The sequence below is a fragment of the Canis aureus genome, chromosome X (genome assembly GCF_053574225.1).
Source record: "Canis aureus isolate CA01 chromosome X, VMU_Caureus_v.1.0, whole genome shotgun sequence".
Lineage (NCBI taxonomy): Eukaryota > Metazoa > Chordata > Mammalia > Carnivora > Canidae > Canis > Canis aureus.
The window spans coordinates 101,887,854-101,903,647 of NC_135649.1; the positions used below are offsets into that span (position 1 = coordinate 101,887,854).

A 15,794-nucleotide genomic window follows, 5' to 3' on the forward strand; every position below is an offset into this window, starting at 1 on the left:
GGTCCTTCCAAACTTCTTGTTGTGATTTAGTTCTAATTTCAAGGCATTGTGGTCCGAGAATATGCAGGGGACAATCCCAATCCTTTGGTATCGGTTCAGACCCGATTTGTGTCCCAATATGTGGTCTATTCTGGAGAAAGTTCCATGTGCGCTTGAGAAGAATGTGTATTCAGTTGAGTTTGGATGTAAAGTTCTGTAGATATCTGTGAAATCCATCTGGTCCAGTGTATCATTTAAAGCTCTCGTTTCTTTGGAGATGTTGTGCTTAGAAGACCTATCGAGTATAGAAAGAGCTAGATTGAAGTCACCAAGTATAAGTGTATTATTATCTAAGTATTTCCTCACTTTGGTTAATAATTGATTTATATATTTGGCAGCTCCCACATTCGGAGCATATATATTGAGGATTGTTAAGTCCTCTTGTTGAATAGATCCTTTAAGTATGATATAGTGTCCCTCTTCATCTCTCACTACAGTCTTTGGGGTAAATTTTAGTTTATCTGATATAAGGATGGCTACCCCTGCTTTCTTTTGAGGACCATTCGAATGGTAAATGGTTCTCCAACCTTTTATTTTCAGGCTGTAGGTGTCCTTCTGTCTAAAATGAGTCTCTTGTAGACAGCAAATAGATGGGTCCTGCTTTTTTATCCAGTCTGAAACCCTGCGCCTTTTGATGGGGTCATTAAGCCCGTTCACATTCAGAGTTACTATTGAGAGATATGAGTTTAGTGTCATCATGATATCTATTCAGTCTTTGTTTTTGTGGACTGTTCCACTGAACTTCTTCTTAAAGGGGAATTTTAAGAGTCCCCCTTAAAATTTCTTGCAGAGCTGGTTTGGAGGTCACATATTCTTTTAGTTGCTGCCTGTCTTGGAAGCTCTTTATCTCTCCTTCCATTTTGAATGAGAGCCTTGCTGGATAAAGTATTCTTGGTTGCATGTTCTTCTCATTGAGGACCCTGAATATATCCTGCCAGCCCTTTCTGGCCTGCCAGGTCTCTGTGGAGAGGTCTGCTGTTACCCTAATACTCCTCCCCATAAAAGTCAGGGATTTCTTGTCTCTTGCTGCTTTAAGGATCTTCTCTTTATCTTTGGAATTTGCAAGCTTCACTATTAAATGTCGAGGTGTTGAACGGTTTTTATTGATTTTAGGGGGGGATCTCTCTATTTCCTGGATCTGAATGCCTGTTTCCCTTCCCAGATTAGGAAAGTTTTCAGCTAGAATTTGTTCAAATACATATTCTGGCCCTCTGTCCCTTTCGGCGCCCTCGGGAACCCCAATTAAACGTAGGTTTTTCTTCCTCAGGCTGTCGTTTATTTCCCTTAATCTATCTTCATGGTCTTTTAATTGTTTGTCTCTTTTTTCCTCAATTTCCCTCTTTGCTATCAACTTGTCTTCTAGGTCACTCACTCGTTCTTCCACCTCGTTAACCCTCGTCGTTAGGACTTCTAGTTTGGATTGCATCTCATTCAATTGATTTTTAATTTCTGCCTGATTAGCTCTAAATTCTGCAGTCATGAAGTCTCTTGAGTCCTTTATACTTTTTTCTAGAGCCACCAGTAGCTGTATAATAGTGCTTCTGAATTGGCTTTCTGACATTGAATTGTAATCCAGATTTTGTAACTCTGTGGGAGAGAGGACTGTTTCTGATTCTTTCTTTTGAGGTGAGGTTTTCCTTCTAGTCATTTTGCTCAGTGCAGAGTGGCCAAAAGCAAGTTGTAATGGGAAAAGGGGAAAAAGAGAGGAGAGAAAGAAGGAAAGAAAAGAGAAAGAGAAAAAAAGGGAAGAGAAAAAAAACGAAAGAAAAAAAAAAGAAGAAAAAGAGAAAGAAAAAGAAAGGAGAAAAAAAAAGGGGGGTGGGGGAAGGAAACAAATCAAAAAGCAAAACAAAACAAAAAACAAACAAACAAACAAACAAAAAAAAAAAAACCAAAAAAAAAAAAAAAAGAACCACCGGGGAGTATCTTCTGATTCTGTATACTTTAAGTCCCTTGGCTTCTCCTGGAAGTTGTCAGTCTAGCTGGTGTTCTGGGGGAGGGACCTGTTGTGCTGATTCTCAGGTGTTCGCAGTTGGGGGAGCTGCTGTGCCCCTGCCTGGTGCAGGGCTCAGTGGGGGTTGTTTACCCCGTGAGGCCGCAGGAGGAACAGCCCCAGTGGCGGGGCAGCTCTGGAGCCCTGGATTCAGCTCCGGCAGGAACTCCGTCTGCAGGGCCTGGAGGCTCCGGGGCGGGGCCGCTGATCTGCTCAGCTGGGGCAGGAGCGTCCTCGCTGTCCTGGGCCCTCCCGGCCTCTGCCTGTCCCGGGGGAGGCCGGATCCTGGGTTGTGTCCCGGCGCCCTGTGCTCCGGGGCCTGCGCTGGTGGATTCGCGCTCCCGGGCCGCCGCCGCGCAACCCCCTCCGCGGAGCCGCCGCCCGAGCCCCTCCGAGCTGCTCCTGGAACCGCGCAGCCCCCTCCGCACGGAGCCTCTTCCTCTGCCCGAGCCCGGCCGAGCTGCTCCCGGGGCCGCGCAGCCCCCTCCGCGGAGCCGCCGCCCGAGCCCCTCCAGCTGCTTTGGGTCCCGCCGGGTCCCGCCGTGCGCGCTGCAGCCCTTAGGGAGCTCGGCGCACTCTCCTGGGCGCGGAGTTGCTGTTACTGTCCCGGGGAGCCCGAGGGCATCCCCGCCCTCCTGGGTCCTGCTCCAACTCCCCACGAGCCCCTTTCCGCCCGGGAAGGTCGGTGCAGCTCCTGCGTCTCCGGGACGGGGCTCTCCTGTCCTGGGGACACTCGCCCCGGCCTCAGCCCGGCTCCTCGCGGGGCCCCTCCCCCTCGGAGGCCTTTGTTCCTTTATTCCTTTTTCCCCGTCTTCCTACCTTGATAGAAGCGCGAACTCTTCTCACTGTAGCATTCCAGCTGGTCTCTCTTTAAATCTCAGGCCGAATTCATAGATTTTCAGGATAATTTGAAGGTTTTCTAGGTAGTTTCGTGGAGACAGGTGATTTGGGGACCCTACTCTTCCGCCATCTTCGGAAATCATTAGAAGCTTTTTATTTTGATGTAGTTTTAGTAGTTTAATTTTGCTTTTCTTTCCCCATCCGGAAGACACATATCTAGAAGACTTGCTAATACTGATGTCATAAAAATTACTGCCTATGTTTTCTTCTAGTTTTATGGTTTCAGGTCTCACAGTTGGGTCTTTAATCCATTTTGAGTTTATTTTTGTGCATGGTATAAGAAAGAGGTTCAGTTTCATTCTTTTGCATATAGCCGTCCATTTTTCCCAGAACCATTTATTGAAGAGATTGTCTTTTCCCTGTTGTATATTCGTGGCTTCTTCATCTTAGATTGATTGACCATATAAACATGGGTTTATTTCTGGGCTCTCTATTCTATTCCTTAATCTATGGGTCTGCTTTTGTGCCATACCATGCTGTTTTGATTACTATAGCCTTGTAGTGTATCTTGAAATCTGGGATTGTGATACCTGGGATTGTGAAAAGAAAAAGTTTTCTTCTTTTTTTTTTCAAGCTCACTTTGACTATTTGGGGTCTTCTGTAGCCATACAAATTTTAGGATTATTTGTTCTAGTTCTGTGAAAAATGCTGTTGGTATTTTGATAGGGATTGCATTGAATCAGTAGATTGCTTTAGGTACTGTGGACATTTAACAATATTGATTCTTCCAAATAGTTGCAATTTTTAATTGTAGCTCTTCTAGTAGGTATGCAGTGATATTTCAGTGTCACTCTAAATTGCATAGATGTAGCCAAGTCATTGTTCTTTTTTCCTAAGCATCCTAGTAAATGGCAATAGTTGATCACATTTCCATTCATATTTTGCTTATATGGTTCTTTTGTATTGCAAGCCAGATTTTCTGTGTGAAATACTATGGAGGTAGGGACGGCTGGGTGGTTCAGCAGTTTGGCTCCTGCCTTTGGCTCAGGGCATGATCCTGGATTCCCGGGATTGAGTCCCTTGTCGGGCTCCCTGCATAGAGCCTGCTTCTCCCTCTGCCTGTGTATCCGTCTCTCTCTCTCTGTGTCTCTCATGGATAAATAAATAAAATCTTAAAAAAAAAAAAAAAGAAATACTATGGAGGTAATTAAAGGTCAGGGAGCATTCAAAAAAACTTTTTTTTTATGTTATTAGTATAGTTCATCTCATAACTATCAAGGATTGAGAAGCTAGGTCACAGATTTTGTCAGTTTGGTCTGTCCAGTTTGTATTGACGTTTATAATAGCCCTTTAGGTATGTTGAACGAAGCCCTGGTGTGTTTCATAGAGCCTCTCCTCTTTGGTGCAGCCTGAGGTCCAATTTGTTTCTCCTGGGTTGCTGAGACTGCTAGAAGCCCCAGTCAGTTGCTTAGCCTCTCTGTTTCTCAGTCACCTGCTGTGAATCAATGAAAGCCTGGTGGGAAAGGAGGTACCAAATTTGGGTCTTAACCACCTGGGATTCTTTTCTAATTGATGTCCTGTTTCTTCAAGAACTTGTTTCCTTGGGTTTGTGATGCTTTCAAACACAAATTTTTAATATGCCTCCAAGCTTTCCTAATTTTTAGCAGCAGCATGGTTAGGTTGTAAAGTCTGAACTGTTATTACTAAAAAAGTCTTTTTCTACAAACACTACTTTAAAAAATATTTTTGAGTTTTTAGCTGGTAGTTTTTTGGCAATAGCCAATTATTCTAATCTATATATCAATTTATTTCAGACAAATGGTGTTCTTAAGAAGTATTTACATTTTACTGAATTTATTTTAATTACATATTCATTGATTAAAGTTAATCTTTCTTTAGTTCACAAAGTGTGCCAAGTACTGGGCCAGGAGATGTAGGTACTTTATTGATGGTAAGTGGGAAAAATTTGAATAAATAGGAGTATATTATAATAGATAAATTCAGTGGTAATTGGTGATTCAGTCATAATACCAGATTATTACTTAATGTCTTCTTATATCATATTTAATTATTGCTCTAGGGATTGGCATATGAATCTTTATTTTATCTTCATGTACAGTGAATTATGATAGCACTACCCCATGTAAATATAATCTCCCAACATTATATTTTCATTTAATACCCTTTGCTTTGTGTCTTGGCATATATTTTACATATATAATACTATTTACCACTTTCTGTTCATGGAATCAGACATATTTCAAAAATAAGGACAAGTTGTCTCTTATATTTATGTGCATATTTTCCCTCTCTGGTCTTTACTCCTCCAGAGTTCTTAATATCCATGAGGTATCTTTTTCTTTAGTCTAAAGAACTTGTAGTATTACTTGTATTACAGGTGGTCCAGCAACAAATGGCCTCAAGTTTGTGTGGTCATGTCTTACTTCATTGTCAGTTTGGAGGGATAATTTTGGATATATGATTCTGAGTTGACAGCTTTATTTTTTCTTTCAACTTTGGAAAAACACTGCTCCATATTCTCCAGTCTCAGTGGATTCTTTTGAGAAGGCAGACATCATTTAAATCATCAGTTTCAAGTAGGAAATTCGTTTATATTCTTCTGAAAATGTTAATTTAAAAAAAAAAGTCTTTGAATCATAGCAGTTTAAGTATGATGTATGCCCGTGAATAACTATTTCTATTTAACCTGACTTGGTTCCATTGATCTTGAATCTGTAATTTGACATACTTCTAAAAAGTTGGGAAGTTTTGCCCACTTTTTTATAAAACTTTTTTTTTTTTTCTGATCCATTTTGGTCCCTCTTCACATCAGATATCTAGGCTAGAAACCTCCCCTGCCCAACACTAGTCTTTGGGCGCTGCAAGATAACTGGTATCTCTGTTCTTCTCTTACTTAGCCTCACATCCACTGTCTGCTAGACCTTGATATGTCTTCTGTACATGTGCAGCCCAACCTTTGACTAAAGACCTGTTGTGAACTCCCACACAGACTTCTGCCCTGGTCCTGTATAGAATTCCTTCATCTACAATAAACCCAGCTGCATTAGCAGCCCTGATTTCAATCTCTACCTTGTCACCTCAGCAACACTTCCACATTGGCCTGGTTTCAAAATTCCTGCAACAGAGGAGTTTGCCCCATGCAGAGGGCCTGGGCAAATAAGGCTGTCTCCTGACAATACCTTGTGTTGATGAGGAACTCTCATATACTGCTTATAGGAGAGGAAATTGCAGCAAAAACTCTGGCAAAGTTTTGGCAGGTTCTTTTAAGCTGAACGTATCTATACAGTATGATGTAGTAATTCTGCTCTGGCTTATGTACATGTGTGCCTAAAGGAATTTAGAAACCCTAAATTCCTAATTCCTAATTGCCCCCAACTGGAAACAATTTGAAAGTCCACCATCTCTAAAAATGAGTAAAAAGTGCTCCATCATACAATATAATATACACCAATGAACATGAACAAACTTTTGCATTCCACATGGATAAGTCCCATGAACATGTTTTTGAGCAAAGGAATCCAGACTCTCCTAAAATCATACCTTTTGAAACTATAGATTTCTAAAACAGCAATTTGTCATGAGTTGAATTGTGAAATCAGGTATGTAAATGTCGACTTTAACCAAATTTTAATTACTCTAAGAATAGAGGCAAGCATTCAGCCAAAATGCACAATATATGAGGGAACAAGAAAGCATCAAACAAAGCCCCTAGTAGTGCTACCCTTATTCCACATCAGGATATGTTTCAGTTTCACAAGTAAAGATGAGTTGTGATGTTGAGTAATGTTCGTAAAAATATTATTTACCAAAGGGATTTGTTTAGTTTTTCTGGCTTATTCATTTTACACTTTTAATTGCATAAAGTCTGTTAATAACACTACTGCCATTCTCCAGATTCCTAACCTCCGAGGTAGTTTGCAGTGAACAACCTAGACAGATAAGGTACACCCTGGTAAAACAATAGCATCTATTAGCACATTTAGAAGGAGTTACTGTCAGTGTCATTAGCAAATTTACTAGGAGTTATTTACTCTTGTCATTAGCACATTTACTAGGAGTTATTTACTCTTATCAGATATTAGGGAATAGTTACAGGTCTGCTCTCACTCCTTTTCTTCACAACAGGCAACATGAGCCTAAGATATTAGGAGTCAGGAAAATGATTACTTGGGGAAACGGAAGACATGATGATGGGAGGTGGAAAAAAGAATTTGCCTTCTTTTTTTTTAATTTATTTATTTATGATAGTCACAGATTGAGAGAGAGAGAGAGGCAGAGACATAGGCAGAGGGAGAAGCAGGCTCCATGCACCAGGAGCCCGACGTGGGATTCGATCCCGGGTCTCCAGGATCACGCCCTGGGCCAAAGGCAGGCGCTAAACCACTGCGCCACCCAGGGATCCCTGCCTTCTTTATTCTTCTGGAAGTCTGAGTATTTTATTCTTCACCTGAATAGTGGTTTACACAGTTGTATTTTCTTTTGCTAATTTCATGTCACTGCTCAGTTAGTGTATGGTACTCTTCTCCATTCATGCCATGCTTTGAGTGACCTACAAATACAATAAATATAACCTCAATAAGCAAGCAAATGATCAACACCAGATTTTTGAGGAGTTTGTGCATATGGGGGTGTGTGCACACCTATGTTTTTCTAGGAGGAGACAGAGTGATAGAATTGGGGAAATGTATATATGGGGACCCAAGGGCATTAGATCTGTTTTCTTTCAGGTGGTTATAGTTTGTCTCCTTTATAAATAATCTTTTTATTTCACATATATGTCAAATATGTAGTTTCTAATAAAATAATTTAAAATTTTCTGAAGATTTGTTTTCAATTAAAATTATTTCCTATATAGGAAGGAAAGCATACCTAATTTGCCTGACAGTAGAAGCAAAATGAAATAAAAAAAATAAAAGGTAAACTATCATGAAAGCCAAAAAAATCCAAGTTAAAAAATTATATTAAGATAACCAAAAAGATATGAATAAGCTACACACAAATTAAAATAATTTAAGCATATTCCTAAGGAAAATTCCAAGAGGAAATGTTCTCATAATTGATGACTCAAATCTAATATTAACCGAGATGAAAAATTACATGAGAACTGGCAAGTTCTTTTGATAAAGTAAAATAACACCTGTGTTATATCAAAATATTTAATTTTTTACGGTAATATACAGTAACATTCAATTCTGGGAAAACATTTTATATCTATAATAATTTATATAGCCTTATTAAGAACATTAAACTTAAAATATAGTACTTTTAATCTGGTCCTAGATTTTGTAAAAAGTATAAAATGGTACTGGATTTTTAGAAAGCTATTTGACATTTTGTAGCAAAATTTGAGTCATAATCCTTTACACAATAATTCTACTTCTAGGACTATATAGCTACTGAGGGAAGTGCACTAAAGCATGGGTACCAAAAAAGAGAACAATTTTTAAATAAATTATGATGTTTCTGTACTATGACTACGGTTCAACTTTTACAGTTAATAAGGTATGTCTGTATATATTCACATAAAACATCTCCAAGTCATATTGTTAAGGGGAAAAAAGTGCACTGTACTTTAATTTCACTTGTGTGCACCAATATATAAATATGTATGTTAATGTATAGTTATGTGTGTATCTGTTCATATATAGACTTTGTTAATCATGGTTACTTCTGAGAAGGAATAAGTATCTGCAGTTTTTCAAAATTTTACTCCGAGCATGCTCTGTATTTCTCACTAATAAAAGAAAAAACATAGGAGCGACTGGCTGGCTTGGTCAGTAGAGCATGTGACTTTGAACTTGTGGTCGTGAGTTCAAGCGCCAGGTTGGGCATGGAGCTTACTTTAAAAAGCAATGTAGAATGTAGTATCACTAATGATTATTTTGGTAAATCTGCTTTCTACTTTTTCTTTTTTTATAAGTAGTACAGAACAGGATAAGATGTTATACTTAAAGTACAATTAGAAAAGAGATACAGGGCAGCCCAGGTGGCTCAGCGGTTTAGCGCCACCTTCAGCCCAGGGTGTGGTCCTGGGGACCTGGGATCGAGTCCCGCATCGGGCTCCCTGCATGGAGCCTGCTTCTCCCTCTGCCTGTGTCTCTGCCTCTCTCTGTGTCTCTCATGAATAAATAAATAAAATCTTAAAAAAAAAAAGAAAAGAGATACAAAGAAAAGAAATGCTAAGAACATATATAAATAAGCTATGTGCAGAAAATAATTTATTTGTGAACCACTTAAAAGAAGCTGGTCTCTATTTAGTCAGTGAGATCATTAAGTGAGGCATCAAAAATGAAATTTTTACTTGGAATAATTTTTTACTCCGCTAGAAGAGGATTAAATGCCATGTTTATTAGGAGGTTTATCTTATATTAAGGGTCTCTGTTCCCACAACAGCAGAAAAATGACAATAAGGGTCAGGATTCTAGTGACTCTTAAATTTTATATGGTAAGTATATAGAAGAAAGCATTAAAGTATAACGTTGTCCTGTTGAGTTGTTGTGCCATTTCTTGTGACATGTATAAATACCTTATGAAGGATTGTTATTCTCAGAAGACTGCATTTATGTTGTAACTGTATGATAGGATCATGGCCAAGTGCAGAGGACCACTTAGGTGTTGTCAAAATCACTGGATAATTCAACATGTTTTGAAAGAAGAGAATATAATGTATAAGAACAACCAGTTCCCAGAAGTAATTTCTTAAAACACAGTTCTTGTTTGTATGTGATTATATATCATAAGAATTGAAAAAATAATTCATTGTGACTCAGACCAAAAGAGAGTCCAGTTCTAGCGTATATTCAAAATTGAGGAAATGATTCTGATGGTCCTGAATTTGCCTGCCTCCTATTAAAAGGTAGGCATGCTTTAAAGGTATTAAAAGGTAAATGCCCACTTATGGAAACTCAGCTTTAAACAGGGTTACAAGAGGTGCACTCCTAGATTCAGTTGTGCCATTGTCTCTTCATGAGCTTGAGAACATCACTCTGACCTTAGTGTCTTTTTTCGTAAACAAGGGAATCAAAATCTCTTAAGTGCTAAAATCTACAGGATATGTATACCCAAGTGCATAGCACAAACATGAACATAACCTACAGCATTTCACAGTGATGGTAACATTTAGATGTTCAGCAAATTACACATCTCGCCTTCTCTATGAGCACGCCATTTTAAAGTAATCATTAAAGTACAGAATCTGCCCCCATGGTTTCAAAGATTCACGCAGAATACTAGGCTACAGAAAATTCAGTAGTTGAGTTATCAGATACCCAAACACTCATAAATGATAGAATCATATGAACTCAGATTTTACCATATAAAGTTAGCTGTCACAGGCCATCAACCTACCTTTAATTTCCCAGTAGAGTATCTTCACCCAGGGTACTCTACAGATTCTACTGGAACTTTTGGGGCAGGAAGCCACAATTTTCAGAACTGTTCTTAACATTCAACAGTAGGTTTTTCCTTCTTTTGTTTGAACTGGAATCTAACTTCGTATTCATTCCCCCCCCAGCCCAATTTTTTATTTATGCCTTTACAGAACATACTAAATTATTGGATATGCTGGGACTTGACTTGGGTTCACACATGTGCTTCAAAGTGGAAAAGTTGATCACCTGAAAAAAAGAATCTTCTGTTAATAAACTTCGGATTCCATTCCAGTTATTCATGTCTTCATTAATTCCTATCCATAATTTTTTATTGTTTGCCATGTAAAGAAATTGCAAATTGCAAATTTCTTTGAAATTTTACTTGGGAGTTTGATAATCTTCAGAGTTATTGTAAATGGTATTTATAACATATTTAGTCTTCTAATTATGTGTTCCTGGCATTTGGAATGACAATTATAATTGATTTCTTTGTTAATCATGTGTTTAGCCATCTTGCTAGATTCACTTATTAATTCTAATATATTGTATGTAGATTGATATTAGTCTATATATACAGTCATCCATTATGAATAATGACACTGCCATTTCTTCCTTTCCCATCCTTATGTCTTTTTGTTTGTTTGTTTTTAATGTTTTATTACAGTATAATTGACATATAGCCATCATATTAGTTTTAGGTATACAACATAAGTGATTCAACCTTTTTTTTTTTCTTTTTCATCTATTGCCCTGCATAAATAATAAATTGAAATGGTGTTAGGAATCCTTCTCTTATTCCTGATCTCAGGGGAAGATTTAAATATTTCAGCACTTGTTATATTAGCTACAGTTTATGAATTTTTAACAATCCTAAGTGGGTGATAAGTTATATCTTTTTTTGTATTAAAATAATCACACTATTTTGTTCCTTTGTTTTATTGAAATGATTTTATTTCAGTGTTAATTCAACACGAATTTATTACTGGATAAAACCCAATTTGTTCATAGTATATCAGACTTGATTCACTGTGTTAAACATACTTCTTTTATTTTTGCATTAGGTCGTAAGAGATAAAAGCCTTTGATTTTCCTCTTTAGGCAATATTCTTCTCAGTTCATTGTAAAGTTTTTATGGCACTCTTGAAAAATTTAGAGGGGCTGCCTGCTATTTATGTTCTCTGTATGTCTTGTGTAACACTGGTGTCATTTCTTTCTCAATTGTAGAGGAAAATTTACTAATTCAATCACCAAAGCATGGGACTCACTTATAGAAGATTTTTCATTATAGTTTCAATTTATTTAATAAACATAGGATAGTGCAGATCTTCTAAGTCTTATTTTTTTGTTAAGCTGGGCTTGACATTTAATATTTAATAGCATAAAAATTTATTTAGCATAAAATCACTTGTACTTTGTCTATTTCCAGTTTCTGTAATGATGACATTTCTCATTTAAGTAATGTGTTTCTTCCATTCCTGAAGAATGAATCCTTTAGTCATAATGAAATGTCCCTCTTTATCTCTAGTTATCCTTTTTTCCTGGAAATCTAGTTTATTTGGCATTGATTTACCTGTCTTACTTGTCTTATGCTTAATTCTGCATTGTATATCACTTTCTGTGCTATTACTTTCAATGTTACTGTATCTTTCAATTTAAATTGCCTTTCACGTAAACAGCATATATTTGGGATCTGCTTTTTTTCTAACCTGAAAAATTTTACATTTTAATTGAAATGTTTAACTCGAAAAAAATTAATGTTTTTCTTACTATAGATTGATTTATAATTGGCCATCTTGTCCCTCATCTTCTGTTTTCTCCCTCTCTTTTTATTTCTTCTTTTTGTGCCTCCTTTATTTATTGAATAATTTTTGTTATTCAATTTAAATGCTTCTTTTGGATTTTTACTTGTGGCAATATAAAAACATGTCTACAGGGCACCTGGGTGGCTCAGTCAGTTAAGCATCTGCTTTCCACTCAGGTCATGAGCCTAGGGTCTTGGATTCGAGTCCCGCATCAGGCTCCCTGCTGAGCGAGGAACCTGCTTCTCCCTCTCCCATTCCTCCTACTTGTGCACGTGCACTATCTCAGTCAAATAAATAAAATATTTCTTTAAAAATACATGCCTACAAATTGTTTGACACTCTCTTTCTTCGAAAAAATGGAGTTTATGCCCCTCCCAGAATTCTGGGCCAACCAAAGTCATTCTTTTGTAAACAAAATGTAGTGGTTGGCAGCTACGTAAATTGTTAGCTTAAATTCTAATCAGCTGACGTTACCAACTGTCAACAGTGGAAGGCGCCATATTGGCTCACCAGTCCTTGCTCTTCGTACCGGGGTCCTGTTTTCACCGCGTGCTGAATCATCACGTGGTGAATCATTCACGTTTCACCGCAACAGGAATTACAATTTTTACGCAGTAAATTGTCTCAGGTTTGTTTATGTGGCTGTGTCTTATTTAACCCTTAGTTTGGAAAGATAATTTTGATAGATATAGAATTCTGGGTTGAGAGTTTTAATTTTTCTTTCAGCATTAGGAAGATTCTTACTTTTCTCCTGTTCTTTATGGATTCTCCTGAAAAGACAGCCATCTTTTATTTATTTTTTTAAAATATTTTATCTATTTATTCATAGACACAGAGAGAAGCAGAGACACAGGGAGAGGGAGAAGCAGGCTCCATGCAGGGAGCCCGACGTGGGACTCCATCCCGAGGTCCCCAGGATCCCACCCCAGGCTGCAGGCGGCGCCAAACCGCTGCGCCACCAGGGCTGCCCGACAGCCATCTTTTAAATCATCTATGTGGGATAGGTAATGTATCTTTATTTCTCAGATGTTTTTGTCTATTTCATTGATATTCTTTATATTTCATATAGATGCTATTCTAGTATATAATAAAATATTTCAGAATTTCAGTATATTTATGGTCACTCCAAATTACTCCGTTTTTCTAAATAAAAGTAAAAATTTATTTGATTGACAATAGCAACAAAATGTAGCAAAGGAAAATCTCTCACAGAAAAAAATACTTAATTTTTATTTCTTATTGAATATGTATCATACCTCCAAATCATATACAAAATAAAATAATTTAAGCGTGTTTTAAGTAAAGTATCAAAATGGTTTTTATAATTGCTCATCTATGGCTAATGTTGACATGCATGAGAAAATATATGGGAAAAAATTAAAAATCCTTTATAAGAGTAATAAAGTAACTCTTGTATTACCTGCATCAAAACACTTGTTTTGGCAAATCATATTCTATATCTGAAGCTATCTATTTAATGCAATACATGTAGTACTATAAATATAGTAATATTAATTCAATAAAGGCAATATATAGAACATAAGGGAAAGCAACAGCATATGCTTATTTTTTAAATATATAAAATGTTTCTTATTTTGAAGAATTATAAAGTGATAAACTAACAAATGGAATAGTAAAATACAACAAACAATTTATACAAACATAAATGTAAATTGTCATTAAATAGGCTTATTAATGAGTGCAAATTAAATAGATAAGAAGATAGTCTTTATCTAAAAGGCAGATTATCAAGGCATTATGAAATGGTACCAGGCTTTTGAAAATTTAGCATTTTTAGCAACTTTTTTTTTTTTTTAATTTATTTATGATAGTCACACAGAGAGAAAGAGAGAGAGGCAGAGACACAGGCAGAAGGAGAAGCAGGCTCCATGCACCGGGAGCCCGATGTGGGATTCGATCCCGGGTCTCCAGGATCGCGCCCTGGGCCAAAGGCAGGCGCCAAACCGCTGCGCCACCCAGGGATCCCCAGCAACTTATTTTTTTTAATGTACTTTTTAAAATACTAATTTGCCCCTTAGGACTGTATCCAGCACAGCTACTCACAATTGAACATAAACATATGTTTACAAAATTGGTAAAGGAGCTATTTTTAAATAAATTATGTTGTATTCATTCCATGGATATTAAACTTAACAACAAATCAGGTAGATCTAATATATTACAAATGATTACTCCATGACCTATTGCTAATAAAAAAGAAAACAACTTATAATTTCACGTGTACATATACATACAAAATATATTTTTATGTAAATACATACTTAGGTGAACATCTGTTTTTATACACCTTATTGATATCCATTGTTATTTCTGAGAAAGAATATGCATCTGCATTTTTTTGAAAAATGTACACTGAGCATACACTGAATTTACAAGTAGGAAAAGAAAATTTTAAAAATAGTCACGTGATGGTATATCACTAGTGATTATTTTTTAACACCTGCTATTTACTTTTTTCTTTTAATAGAGTATAATAGGTAAGAAATTATGCTGAAAACATGTTAGAAACAAAAAAAAATAAAAATGTAAAAAGTTTTGTGGAGAAAATATTTAATGATGGTCCAATTTAAAGAAGCTGATCTCTAGTAATTGAGATAGTTGAACTAGGCAAAATTGTCACAAATAATGCTCTTTTTATTGTTTAGTAAATAAAGTTCAGTAGTATAGTAAAGTTTATCTTATATTTTGGGATGTCTGACACCATAGTATCAGGAAACAAATGACAACAGTACTCCGAGTTATAATGATTGGAAGTTTACCTGAAAAAGTAAATAGAAAATGCCTTAAAAATGTAGCCTTGTCCTGAGGAGTTTTTGTGCCATTTCTTATTATGTATGTGAAAAGTTTATTAGTTGCTATTCTCAGAAAAATGTGTTCATGTTTAACTCTTTGGTATCCATCAGTCTTGGTCAATTAACTTATTAATTCTAATGCATGACCTGCAGGTTGCTTTACATTGTCTGGAAACATATAATCTGTGAATAAAGGCGAGTTCATTTTGTTGTTTCTAAACTTGGTGCCTTTCTTCTTTTTCCTGTGTCATCGCCCTGACTAAATTTTCCCTAAAATGGTGAATAGAAGGAAGTGGTGATAATAGACATCCTTCTTGTTATTTTGATCTCAAGGAGTTTTTCAGTATTTTACCACTAATTATATGTGCTGCAGTTTTTAAGCTGTTTTAAACAAAGTAGGTGGTTAATTATATCAAATAGTTTTTCTGGATCTCTTGACATAATGACATGATTTTACTCTTTTGTTTGTCAAGGTTGTTTCATTTGAAAATGTTAAACCAAGAATCCATTCTTATATTAAACCCAATTTGTGCCTTGTATATTATACTTGAATTCTCTTTGGATTCTGTTTGTCAAGCATCAGGTTTTAACTTATTCTTTAATGTTTGTTGTGAGGCATAAAAACTTTGATTTTCTTTTCCTAAAATGATCCTATTGGTTTGGTGTCAAGTTTATAGGGGTTTCAGAAAACATTTTGGTTAGAGGTTTTACCATTTCTCTCTTGTGAAAGAGGTTGTTCAAGACTGGTTATTGATTTCTCAATTACGTGGGGAAACATCAAGAATTGAAGCATTTGGACATGGAACTCATTTGTAGGAAGGTTTTTCTATACAGATGCAGTTTATTGACTAGATACAGAATCCTTGAGATTTCCTATTTTGCTATAAAAATTTCATCATTTTATGCATTTCAAATC

General features: G+C 36.6%; 2 long non-coding RNA genes across 2 annotated transcripts in view; one reads left to right on the forward strand and one right to left on the reverse strand.

Moving 5' to 3' along the window:
* Window positions 1-7,171: 7,171 nt before the first annotated feature.
* On the reverse strand, window positions 7,172-10,510 carry LOC144308418 (uncharacterized). The gene is made up of 3 exons (XR_013374887.1): window positions 10,241-10,510; window positions 9,420-9,520; window positions 7,172-7,442 (listed from the first exon to the last, which is right to left on the reverse strand). It is a non-coding gene; the product is annotated as an uncharacterized LOC144308418 (long non-coding RNA).
* Window positions 10,511-12,899: 2,389 nt separating this feature from the next.
* LOC144308341 (uncharacterized) overlaps window positions 12,900-15,794 on the forward strand; it is a 151,078-nt gene continuing 148,183 nt past the window's right edge. The window contains exon 1 of the long non-coding RNA XR_013374824.1: window positions 12,900-13,069. This is a non-coding gene — a long non-coding RNA (uncharacterized LOC144308341). The remainder of the gene's footprint in view (window positions 13,070-15,794) is intronic.